This window comes from Ambystoma mexicanum, chromosome 2p (genome assembly GCF_040938575.1).
Source record: "Ambystoma mexicanum isolate Mex_15411 chromosome 2p, UKY_AmexF1_1, whole genome shotgun sequence".
Classification (NCBI taxonomy): domain Eukaryota; kingdom Metazoa; phylum Chordata; class Amphibia; order Caudata; family Ambystomatidae; genus Ambystoma; species Ambystoma mexicanum.
Window position 1 is genome coordinate 1055332453 of NC_090923.1, and position 13854 is coordinate 1055346306.

General features: G+C 47.3%; 1 protein-coding gene across 1 annotated transcript in view; it reads right to left on the bottom strand.

The window, feature by feature from the left end:
• Positions 1-13854, bottom strand: part of LOC138567099 (solute carrier family 22 member 20-like) — a 198138-nt gene that overhangs the window by 111974 nt on the left and 72310 nt on the right. The gene's annotated exons all lie outside the window — the stretch shown is intronic.

Here is a 13854-nt window from a genome sequence, read left to right on the forward strand (position 1 = left end):
GCGATCCCGCGCTACAAAAGCAATAGTGCGGGAGGCAGCAGCTTTCCAGTCTTGGCACCTACACATTGGAACACCCTCCCTCTAAATATGAAAAATTAAGACTCCTTCCAATGCTTTAAAAAGCTGATAAAAACTTTCCTTTTTAATAAATGCTAACTAGATGATGACCAATAAACCTTGGAGGGACTCACCTTATACCCTCAGCCCCACTACCATTGAATCCCATGTGCCTGATATACACCATTGTAGTTTTGCTGTGATTGTTCCTGTAATCTGTAATATGATGATCTCCTGTTTGTATGAATACTGCTTCTAAAATATAATTTTAAGATGTCTGTAACTACGCCGTGATACCTCAGGGTCTGGGCGCATAACAAATACAAAAAATAAAATAAATAAAATTCATAGATAATCAATACAACAGCATAAAAGGCAGCAGCTTGAATATGCTAACATATTTTCCACCCCATTCAGTTTCTTTGACTTTCACAAAGTCATATGTGTCCATCCTATGTATGATTATAAACCCGACAAGGACAAGACATCCATCAGATAGGCATAATAGAGAACACAGATGTCCTTCTGGCGAAAGCTTGTTTTAAAAACGATAGCAGCTCGCAACTCTGATACGGCTCTCTATCCATAGAAGATATAACAAGGCATGTCGAAATTGCGCATCTTTAAGGACTGCGACCAACGTTCTTGCTCTAATGTCTTTAAAAACTGGACAGAAAAGTACAAAGTGCAGAATATCCTCCTCCGCAGCCAAAGGGGCACATTTTATCTTCTCTGCCCCCTGACCAGAGAGACATTGTAGATCTTATAGGGAGGCAATTAAATCGTGCTTCATTCAAGAGGTTTCTTTCTGCAGGATTATTTACCCATATTAATTCGTTTTGAATTTCATCAATTGAAATAATTGCCACTTTTCTATTAGTGGCCTTCCGTATTTCCATAAGTTCTATCTCAGCTCTAGATAGTTAACAGCTGATGCTTGAACTGTGTCGCAGCAGCTTTAGCGATGAACGTGGTGTTGGTCAGAGGATGTTCAACATTCAATTTAACCAGCCACTTTATTACTTGGGAAAACCAGGAAACTGACTGTACTCCCCCTCTGACCAACAGATTGTGATGCTGGAAATGCATTGGAGGGACATGGCCTCCCTGTCTTTGTCCGGTAGTCCTTTTTCATTTGTGTTCTGTATTGTTTTCTGCCCAGGAGTCCATATGGGACTCCTGGCAGTGCAGCTCTTCCTGTTTTTGGTTTGGTGTACAGACCCCTGGGATACCCTTATGGCACCCATTGGTGGGGGTACAACCCTGCGCCCCTAGTGTATGTTTTTTGGGCACCTGTGTGTGGCCCACAGAATAGGGTATGGGCTGGTGGCAGATCCATGCTGAATTTGACAGGTGCTCTGAGTATCCTCCATTTTGGGATACCCCGGCCTTGTCATTGGAATCAGTTGATTCCTGATAGGAAACAAGATGGCCCTTGTGGCCTCTTGCTCTCTATTGACTGTTACCTTGTTTTTCCAAAGTCCTGGGAAGCCCTGACTCTGTCCCTTCCCCTTGACTGGCTGTTGGGTGGAAGTTCCATATATGGTGTTGTTGTGAAGTCCAGGCCAGACTGGCTGGAGCCTTCCCAGTGACTGTATGTTGTGGGTATACCCTGTGGGTGGGACCTGGGTGAATGGAGTGTGTGACCAATATGCACTTCCTGTTGTGTATGTCTGGCTTCTGGTGTTTGACACAATGACTGAGAGAGCCCTGCCCGAAACTGGTATGAATGCAGTGTATAGTGTTGAATGGCTGGATACTTGGCCCAATACACATTCCTTGTTGTGAGTGTCTGAGAGGGTGGAGAATGGCCTGAATGCACTGTATGCCTGATTTGCTGACTGACTGCATGAATGCCCTTCTGTATGATTGGCTGCTGAGTGTGATACAGCAGTGTGGATGAGAGACAGAACAGTATATCTGGGGACCTCTCACCACTGAAAATTGTTCAGAAGCTGAAGTTGAAACTGATGCTTAACCTCGAAGCCAAGCCTGAAGAAGAAGGTTGACTGCTGTACCCCTTCGCTGAAATCCGAAAGCCTAAAGCCGTCGAGACTGATCCAAGAGATGACCTGGTTAGGCGCCCTATTCCTGTGCTCCGAGGGACCATCAAGCACTGCTAACCTTCGCCGAAGCGCCCTGGAAGTCAGAACCTCGAAAGGCTGCCAACCGGAGACTGGGACCGCCGAGGAGAACGAAGATCAGCACCGGACATTCCATCCACCATCGTCGACCAGGGTTCGCAAGTCTGCTGTAACCGCTGGAGGCCCGTCGAAGCTGTGTTGCCCAGAAGAGGGGACCGCTTGACGCCGCGCCGCTGACAACCAGAGCCGCACGCCCCTTTGCCTAAGACTTTTGATTCACGGATGCGCTCGTCCGCACCGCCGCCACCTTATCCCGCCAGAGAAGGCCAGGCCCTCGACACGCTGAGGAGCATCCGCCGGTGTGTTTTTCGCCACCCAACGACCATAGAGACACCTGCTGGCTTTACGTCCTTGCTGGGCCAAAGTTCTTCATAAACTCTTTGCGGTCCTGAACTATCGTCATCGAGGTGCCCCGCACGCCTCTTACTTGCAGGATGCCTTCGCTTCATCGACGACAAGCACCTCTGGGACCGAAGCTGCCGCCTCGACACCGAGTACACTTTCTTTGTGGAATATCGACGATCCGTGGCTCCTGCTTTAAAGGGAGCTGCTCAAGAAGGATCCGTCAAACTCTGCTATTCCAGGTACATTGGGGTGGTAGAAACATTATAGAAGGAAATAAGACTTATAGAACAATATATGGACTGGGCTTGTGAGATATCTTTACTTTACAGGTTGCCCGGGTGGGGGATCTCCACACAGAATTGTGTCTAGGTAACAGGGCCATTATTCTTCCAATTGTTCTAACCAACTGCTTTCCTCCTATATCTATTGTTGGTTACCTTTATTAAGTGATCTGTGTGACATTTGACCAGAGTATAGTTGATGCACTTTAATGAGATCTGATAATAATTGTGGTACCACTTTAGAACTGTATATATTTACCATTGTAGATTTTCTGAGCACAAAGTGAGTTATTGTGATAGTGTACATAACCTTGAATACATACTAATCATATAAAGACTGTGTTTTAACTAATACAGTGTGTGGACATTCCTTTGTGGGGGATTGGGGACTGACCTGTACTTAAGAACCAGCCTAAATCACCTCCTGAGAAGCTAGGGCTTGATTGCTTGTCCATTGCTACCATAATAGAGAATCTTGGCAGGGGTCCTCTGTGCCTCTCCTATACCATTTAGAGAGCAGAAGTACAGACCCCCCTCCAGTCTTTACACAGATGTTTAATTACTTAATGTGTTACACCGGCCTCCGGGTTTGCCCATAATCTGAGCCAATGCAGGATTGCTTCCACTACCATTTCATCACCCAAGAACGACATTCCTAACTCAGTAAGGACAACATAGTTTGAGGCTGATTGTGGAAGGCCGAGAATTCATTTAAAAATGAAATTCCCGTCAACTTGGATCCTCTGTATGTTGCCATAGCCCCTTAACGTGGCTCCATATGTTTCAACTGCTTTTGCTTTGTTAGTGTACACAGCTTTTTCCTATTGCTGTTGTATTTAAATATTAGGCTTTTTTGCCTTTATCCATCTATCTAGGTTTTCCCTGTGTCCAGATAACTCGCTTCTTGGTGTCTTGCTTTCTGCTGTATGATGAACCTAGACCGTTTTCCCTTCCTTGAAATTTGGTTCTAGATTGTTGCATTGCTGTGTGGTGTAGTTTGGTGTTGTGCACTGCAGTTTCCTCCCTTTCCCCGCCCCTTCCTTCTCTCTGTGCTCTCCATCAATGCTGCTCTCAATCTCCCCTATCTTCTCTAACTGCTATTCTATCACCTATCCCTCTGTGGAAGTCTGAAAGGAAAAAAGTTCAAGAAGGATCTTCTGATCTCCAATCTAGACCTGCCAATCACTGACACCTAAGTCAATGCTTCTTCCAGGCAGACTTTCACTGACATCCTCTTTGCTGTTCCTTCTCCGAACCTTTGGATTCCCCATATGGTCTCAGTGCACTCAAATTCCTCTTTCACTCTAATTAATGGTGGCACCTGTTGGGAAGTACTCTTGCCACCCTTCCTGTCCTCTAGGGTCATCATTAATGTCTACCTAAATGGCACTGTCATGGTCCAGGGCTCTCAGCCCAAACTCCTCCTTCTTGATAGGTGTCTTCCGTCTCTCATCCAATTCCACCCCTCTCCTTCCACTCCTCCTTCTGCCACCCCTCTGGCCTTTCTATCACCTGCGACGGGTGCACCACACTCCTATACCCCTTCTCCGAAGACCTTCAAAAGTGGCAACCTGCTTCACTTAGCTACCCTCAACTCTCGCTCTGCCGTCAAGTACTCCTCTGGCATCTGCCACCTTCTTGAAGACCTCGACCTAGACATCCTTGCACTAACCGACACTTGGTTCACTGTGGGTACTGCCACATGTTTTACCACTCTCCTCCCTGAGGGATACAAGATCCTCTCTAAGCCCAGGCCTAGCCATCCTGGTGTTGGAGTGGCCCTGATCTTCCCTGAGTGAGTCCCTGCTACTATCATACCCACTAAGGCCTTCTCCTCTTTTGAATGCCTTGTCTGCAGGCTTGGTGTCTCTATTGGCCTCTCTCTGACTCTGGCCACCATCTACAGGCCCCCTGGCCAGGTCTCCCTCTTCCTATTAGAATGGGCTGACCTCACCTCTTCTCTCCTGGCCTCCTCCTGCAAGCTTCTCCTCCTCTGAGACTTCAATATTCACATTGACTCCCCTGATGCGGCCTCTGGGTTCTTCCCCAACCTCTCTGACTCTCTTTCCCTCTTCATTCTTCCCACCAGTCCGACACACTCAGCGGGACACACCTTGGATGCTCTCACCTCTCCAGACATCCCCATCTCCAACCCTCTCATTACTCCTCCCTCCTGGTCTGATCTTGCTCTCCTGTGCACTCACCTGGACCTCCTGGGTCACTTGGCTAAACCCCCGCCTGCACTGCTATCCTCCTTCTCCATCTCCAACACTCCGGACATCCTTGCCCCTGTCATGAAGATCCGTATGAAACCTGCCTCCAACTGAAACTCCTGGTATGACTCCGACATTTCCTCTCTGAAGCGCAAGTGCAGAGGAGCTGAGCGGAAGTGGCAGGCTTCAAGCGCATCCTCTGACAAACTCCATCTGCTTGAAGAAGAGGGCCTATATCCAAGCCTGCATCTCTGCGGCCACTAACAACATGGCTGAACTTTTTAAAATCTGCAAGGAGCTCGCCAACCCTACTGCAGTCTCCACTTCTCCTCTGCCTTCCTTGGCCCTATGCACATCTCTGCCCACTCACTTTATTTCTAAAACTCACGATATCCTGCACTCACTCTCCTCTACTCCACATCCTTCCCCCTCACCCACTCTCAGGCCTCCCTTGGCCCTGCCTCCCTCCTACTCTCCTCTTTCTCTCCCATAATACCCAAAGAGGTTTCTAGACAGATCTGCTTTATGAAAGTCTTATCCAAACAGGCGCTCCCCCGCTCTTCCAGAACAATCAAGGACAACATTGTCTCTGTTGCTCCAGCCCTGGATGATTTCTACATTCACTCCTTTGCCACTGGATCCTTCCCGTCACCTCTCAAGCAGTCCCTTGTAGACCCTCTCCTCAAAATGCCTTCTGCCGACCCTTCCTGTCTGGCTAACTACTGCACTATCTTCATTACCCCCTTCCTGGGCAAACTCCTGGAGAAGATGGCCGTCTCGCAGCTCATCCACCACACCGGATCTGTTGGTTGCCTCCACGACCACGAGCCTGGCTTTAGAGCTGCCAGAGGCATGGAAACTGCACTCCTGAACACCCATGAAGACTTGCTCTGTAATCTCAATATCAACTCTCCTTTCATTCTCATCCTTCTTGACCTTGCCTCTGCCTTTAATACGGTCAATCATTGCACCCTTATAAATCAGCTCTGAGATACCCTCAGCTTCACTGACTTGGCTCTGGACTGGCTGGCCTCCTTCCTTTCTAAACTACCTTCCCAGGTTCAACTGGGCCATTTTCTCTCCGCCATCTCACTCTCCACCTGTGATGTTCCCCAGGGCTCTGTTCTCTCGCCTTGGCTTTTCAACATCTAATTTGCCCCTCTAGCTGATCTGATCTTTGCCTTCTCTCCTAACCTCCAGTGTTATGCTCTCCTTCAAGATTCCCTCGTCTGCCTCCTGCTCTTCCTCTCTCATTCCTGACTGTCTGCCATGCAGGTATGATGTGGTGCTAACGATCTCTGTCTTAATGCCAGTGAGCATTTGGCCCTTTGGGTATCGTGCATGCAATGGATGGGGAATGCAGAATAACTACGACACCAAATAATCGAACGAACTCAGGAAGATGGCAAAATGCTGCTTTATTAACAGGGAGTTACAACGGACATCACCAGACATTTGCTCGAGCTTTTAACGCATTTCTCATAAAAACATCCTGATATACAAAAAATACATCAGACGTGACGTCATACTACGTGGCAAATAATAGAAAACCTATACGGGATTGTGATACGTCCAAGGGGAACATCTAATTATACTTTCTATATCGGCTGGGATTGTGATTGGCTATCTACTGTCAGGTGGACAACTTATGCCTACCTCTAAAACATGTCATCTTCAACACTATTAAGTGCACAGTTTATCATTGTCTTTTAAACTAAAAGGCCCTTTGGTAAACAGCCTTCTATAATTGTTTGGCACGCTCGTGCCATGTCTGGAACATTCGGTTCACCTAGCAGCACGTAAGCTCAGACCCAGATGCCAGGAGGTGGACTTGACTTTACCTCCCCACCCAATTAGACCAACATGTCTCATCACACATGACTTCTGCCATGAAAATTGTTTTTGAACTTGGTCTTGCAAAGTATTCTTGTCTCTGGGAATATAATGGAGTGCGAGCATGCACTAACATTGTTCTAGGACTCCACGCTCAAATATATTTCCATCCTTGGCTCACGTGACAGGACACCACAATTTGGTCCATTTTGCAGCATTTAAATTTCTTAATTGAATAAAACTTGGCACACTTGGTGTTCTTTCTTTGCACTTAACTAGGGATGATTCAGCTTCTCATGTTCACTGCCTTCAAGAATAGATAACCGACCCTGGCTGCATCAGCTTTGATACCAGGCCAGAGAGCCTCACCATTAATTTTCACGATCTCAGCTTATTCTTGCTGCAACACAGTTCTCTGCCTTTCCTCCTCATGGGTCTTGGCTTACTAGATTCATGACACTGATGTCCAGTTTCTATACAATGTCAGCTTTGTCTGCAGTCTATTCACTACGTATAGCCAGCTTCTTATCACTTGTACAGTTATTGAACGGCTTGCATTTTCTGCAGTTCACATGTGTGCAATCTTCTTTTCTGCATATTAAAGTCGATTCTTAACTTCGTCATCAGTTTCTGCAAGATCCATACATTCTCTTCAGCCAGTAGTCTCAGTGTGTCACGCTCGTCTCTTATGATATCACTGGCTGCTCTTTCACTCTTGTTCATATTCCTTCAGGGAATTCCTCCCTCAGATTGTCATCTCTTCGGGGATACATTTGATAGGGTTTTCTCATACGGATACCTTTTTTCAAACACTCGCTGCAGAATTGGCATAACTGCTGGTGTAAAACATGGCACAGTCTTGTACTTCCAACATGTAGGAGGCAGGGGGGCAGGATTTCCTACAGAGGCATGCAGCTGCTCCTCTACACCAGTAAGATTGTGATCCTTCTTATCGGGACCCCAGCTCCTTCCTTCCCTCCTATGCTCTGGCCTCCCTCCATGGGGCCCCTCCCTGGACCCTCTTATGAGGCAAAAAACCTGGGTGTCATCTTCAACTCCTCTCTCTCCTTCTCTCCTCACACCACAGACCTTGCCAAGAAGGCTCACTTGCAGCTGCACCTCCTCAGAGGCATTCTCCCTTTCCTCACCTTCCATGAGAAGCCCAGTGTCTTCAGAGTTCTGGTCCTCTCCAGGCTGGACTACTGCAACAGTTTCTTCCTCAATCTTCCTTTATCCTGCCTTTGCCCCCCCCAACTAATCCAGAATAGGTCTGCAAGACTTATCCTTGGCCTCAAGCCCAGGGACCGCATCTCTCCAGCCCTAAAATCCTCCCACTAGCTCCCAAGTGCTGCGAGGATCAATTTCAAAACCATCTGCATCATCCACAAGGCGTTCTGGGGCCTGGGACCCCGCTACATCCAACTCCCTCTACCTAAATACCTCCCTGCTAGAGCCCTTCGGTCTTCTAGCTGTAACTCTCTGCAGATCAGACGCTTCTCCAAGCAGAGAGTAGTGGGTAGCTATCTCTCCTCTGCAGGTGCCTCCCTCTGGAATGGCCACCCGACCCCTCTCAGACTTCAGCCGGATCTCCTTAAATTCTGGAAGCTTCTCAGGACTCTGCTTTTCTCTTCCTCCTTCCCTCTCCCCCTTCCCTGTTAATGCTCCCCTTCTGACTCTCGACTGGCTGCCTGGTTACTTCAGATTCTTACAGGATACCTGGACATCCCTGACCAGTCTAACCCTGCATTGGCCTCCTCTGCCCTCCCCTCCTGCATTGGATTGGGCTCTTTACCCCTGCACTAGCCTGGCAGGACCTGAGCCCTTGAGTCCCTCCAGCCCTGTTCCTCGCAATTAGCATGTGGACCTTCTGCCCTGTACTATCTTCTCCCCAGGCTCTATTCACCTGGCCACCCCTGGCACTCCCTTAGCCTCGCCGGCATCTCCCCCCTCTTCCCTGCACTTCTGTTTACTGCACTTGCACGATCTGAATGGCACAAGACCTAGTAGGACCATTTTGTTTTGTCATCCCTGTCCCCTCCTCTTGTCTTGTTGTTCCTTGAATAGGCGCATTATAAAAACCCAATAAATAAATAAATCAATATAAATATTACCCTTATCAAAGGCTTTGCTCACGTCCATAAAAGCAAGATATATTGATTTGTGCTTTAAATAAAGTGAGTTAGCCAGGATCAGATAAAGATTACATTGTGTTCACTTGTGCACAGTCCTGGGCCGGAACCAAGTTGTATGTCATCAAGAATGCTACTGGTATCAATCCAAAGTTCAATTTTACCCAACAGCACTCTTCCGAAGATCTTGAATGAAGAGACAAGTAGAGACATTGGTCTGTACCCTTTTTGTAAATGGGGTGGATGATCACTTTCCCCAATGAATCTGGGAATTAGGCATTTCGTGCACATAACGTTAAAACAAGCTGTCAATACTGGGGCCCATAGTTCTATATTTTCTCTAAACAGGACAGCTGGAATGCTATGCAGACCTGGCGAATGGGCAAGTTTATGACGGGCAATTTGTGTCTGCTACTTCTACAATGGGAAATAACACCAGTTGTACTTATTTCTAGAATCTCAAGTGCATCATAAGGGTCAGTATTTTCCATGCCCAGTGCCACCTCAGGGGGATTGCAGAGGGCTACACAATTAGCAGTCCAGTTTACATCCACTATGTTAGTTTCTAGCCCATCACCTAATCTTTTGTGTTAAGGGCCCAGAGAAACTAGGTCACAGAACCTCTTGATGCCATTGGTCTTAGAGGGCCATCACCAAATCATTGCATGCTTCCCTGTCTAGATCTCACTTGCGCTCCGTTACTATCTGCTTTCTAGTAAACTCTTTTTGTGATAAACTTAGCAGTGAATAAGAAATTCACCAGTGCGTAGGGTAAACACTCTTATGGAATGAAACAGAGGACAAACTCTAATAAGATATGAACCATTACTTCCTAGGAGTCATGATAAGTTGATGAGGGTTGTGACAGACCAATGGTGTATGGCCCGTAGTGATAAACAACAACTTGTCGAACAATGGCTCAATGATATGTTTTTAGACAATATTGTACTGCAAACACTGTAATTAATTATGCACTGCAATGACTGTATGTAACCAAGCTTAAATATTCTTATTACTGCTGCGCCCGGCTACCCAAGGGTTTTGGAGCGCATTATCAAATAATAAACTAAACTAAACTAAACTAAATTAAACTCTCAGATACAGCTGACTTCTTAGGCATCACCATTGACAGCAGCCTGTCCTTCCAGAAACACATGCCCAAGAAGGCCCTAACGGCCTGGCTCCAAATCTGCACCCATTGCAAAATCAACCTTTCGTCCCTCTGCATGACTTCCACACAGTAGTGCAGGGGATTGTGGTCTCAGACATTGATAGGGGAAATGCTCTCCTGATAAGGATCCCAGCCACTCAATTGGCTCCCCTAAAAGCTGCCCACCATGGTGCATCACATTTTATTACGAGTGTGCTGAAATTCAACCAGATAACCCCCATCCTATGTGAACTACATTGGGCCTCATTGCGACGCTGGCGGTAGAGGGTTAACAGCGCCAGTAGAGCTGCCGACTCCGTTAACCCTCTACCGACTCATTACGAAGTCTGCTTGCGGGATCCGCAAAGGATGTCTGGTAAAACCAGGCTTCCTTAGCGGGTCCCGCGAGCAGACCAGGATGCTAACAACGGGCCCGTCATTAACGGGCCCGTTCTTAGCATCCTCCCCATTCCCATTGACCTCCTCTGCAGGACAGAATACCTACAAAGAAGTGATGACATACTTGGTGGCTAAGCTCCACTTACCTGGTAGCAAAAGCTCCTTGTGCCGCAAATGGATCCTCCGCCATGAATACCAACTCATCCGCAAAGATAGGACCACCAAAAAATCCTTCTCTTTTCATGCACCCACCCTCTGGAACTCGATCCCGGTATCAGCTTGGAATGCCCCCACAATTTTCCAGTTTCACAAATATCTCAAAGCCTGGTTTTTTTAACAACACCTGACCAAGGACTAATCACAATGGATGCACACACCACAGCTAACAGTTTACTGCGTTAATTTTAAAATATGCCATCCCAAACGCTGGCTACGCACTCCCTGTGCAGCACTTCTGCAGTCGAGTTAGGTCCATGCATTAACCAACATAAAAATAGAGAAAATCTAATTAAAATAGTTAGCTACAGAGCTGTTGCTAAGAAAAATTGTCAAGTGTAATTAATGCCTATGATTTTTTGAACAATACAACTAATATCATTCTGACTTGTCAGTTTTATTTTACGTTTTGAATGTAATAAAAAGCCACTATTGACCACTTTCTGTCCTGCTGTGATGCTGAACCACATTGTGCAGTATTCCCTTGAAGAGAACCTGGCCTGTTCAAAAGTAGTTTCTGCAGTTCAGCCTTTTTCATACATCATCCAGGTTCAAGGCACAGCCCAGAGCCCAGTTCTGCCTGGAGCCCAGGCTAAGGCCTAACCATACCCGTGCCCAGCCTTAAGTCACAATCTCTTGAAGGCTAAACCCAACCCACATCTTGGCCCCATCGCCACCCACTTCTCTGATGTCTCTAAAAAGTCAAACTTTGTACTGCACCTCCTCAAAGGTACTCTACCTTTGCTCTCCTTCCCCCAGAAGCTCACTATCTCACAAGCTCTGGTTCTCTCTAAGTTGGACTATTGTAAAAGCCTCTTTCTAAATCTACCTGCCTCTATTCTGCGCCCTCTGCAACTAATCCAGAACAGGACTGCAAGACTTGTCCTTGGCCTCAAGCACTCGGATCGTATCTCTCCAGCTCTGAAATCTCTCCATTTGCTCCCAGCTGATGCAAGGATTAAATTCAAAACCCTTTGCATTGTCCACAAGGCTTTCTGGGCCTGGGTCCAAAACACCTTCAGCTATCCCTCTGCAAATACCTCCCCTCTTGAGCTCTTCACTCCTCGACCTCTAACTGCCTCAGGATCAGTCGTTTTTTAAAGCACCGAGATGGGGGTAGACCTCTGTCTTCGGCTGGGGCCTCCATCTTGTACAGCCTCCATCCCACTCTGAAACTTGAGGAGAACCATCTCCAGTTCTGGAAGCACTCAAGACCTTCCTCTTTGCTTCTGCCTTTGCCCCCCCTCTCCTATGCTGATCTCCTCTCTCTCAGTACTGTGCACCTGGCCTACCCCCTGTCCTCCGGGCCCAGGTACCTGCTCACCCTGCGGCCCTCCCGCACTGCCTCGAGGCCACCCCTTGCACTGGGGTCTGTATCTGTCCCCCACTCTTCTTCCTGCACTCATCAGACATACCCTGTCTGCTGCCTAAACCACCCAGCACTTGCCACTTGCTGGCTGCACTACCACTGTTTGTTGCCTTTATTATTTATTTATTATTATTGATCTGTTTCTCCTTTGCTCCGCACTTACCGTAAGATCGTTGTTTGGTTCTCCCCTGTTCCCCTCCCTTGCCTTGTTGCGCTCTGAAACACTCGTGTGCGAGCGCGATAGACATAGAAAATCAATCAAAAAACCTGGCTCAGAGCCTAGCCCTGCCCTGAGTTTAGTTCAGAAAATAGCCCTGATATCATCTTTGCCCAGAACCTACCCCAGACAAAAGCAAGCCTAGCATGCAACACTAGCTAGAACCCAGACCCACCGAGAGCCTCATAAACCCAGAGCCGTCCTTGGCAACTACACCCTAATACCTTATTCGGATAGCGCACGCCCCAGCCTAGACCGGAATTCTGCACAGTCATAGTGATAATGTAACCGAGCACAGATCCCAGTTGTACAGCCCACCCTTGCCCCAGAACACAAACTTGCCCAGATGCCCAACCTGTGAACAGCTAAGCCCTGCCTGCGTTCCACACCTTTCTGCTTAAGACCTTACAGCCCAGGCACAGCTTTATATGGAGTGTATCCCAAACCAGAATCCATTTATTAGGGCACAGTCCAATCCAGAGCTATGACAACATTCCAGCCAAGCGGGGTCAGACTGGTCCCCAAAATTGCCTGCAGTACCAATGAAACAGTGGCCCACTGTTGCAAATGGCAATTCATTCCTTTTGTGACAGACTGTTTGAGTAGAACCAAAGGGGGAGGTTTTTGATGAAATGTGATGCAAATTGTGCATGTTAAAGATATGTATTGCAGTAACACTGGTCAAAACTACTAGATGCATAGTGAGGTAACTTATCAAACTGGCCCACATTGGCTAAAAAAGTGGCCCACTTTGACCAAAAAACCTGGCCCACACTAGAATGTTGTGTTTTTGGTTCGGTCATGGGCCTATTGCCCTATGGGCCTGTCTGACCCTGCAGCCAAGAGACCAGTTCATCCCATAGCCCAGCACAGAGACCAACCATGCTCTACCTAAGATGTGCCTGTAATCGAACCGTGCCACTGGTCCAGAACTTAACCCATCCTATTTCCAGTCAGTGCCCTGCCCAGAGATCAGCACAATGCACAGCCTTGATGCCATCTTTGCCTGGAGCCCAAAGCAGACCAGAAACTGTTCAGGAGCAATGTTCAGACCCAGTCCAGCTCAGCCCATATGTGAGATCAAAACCGTGCTCTGTCTACTATCCTCATGCATGGAAATATGTGCAATGAACAGTTTAAAGTACATTTGCATGTTTTATATCATTGCATGAAATATAATTGGTGTGTTTTTAGAAGAGCTAGATGTACGAACCAACTTTTATCAAAGCTGATGGTTTGAGCCAGTCCTTCAGTTACAGCAGACCCCATACCTGATTTCTCCAAGCCACCAACATTGAAGGAGGAACAGCCTGTCCTTGCCATGTCCCCTGCCTGCCTTTGCATCAATTGTGACATCTTAGCAGAAATGGTTATTAGAAGTAATGTTGGGAGGTATGGTGTTATGTACAGGCCAGGTGGAGTGCACACCCATGAACATTGAGAAGCGTATACAAGAGCCCTGTTGATCAGTTTAGATCACTCTTGATCAGAACATCTCTCT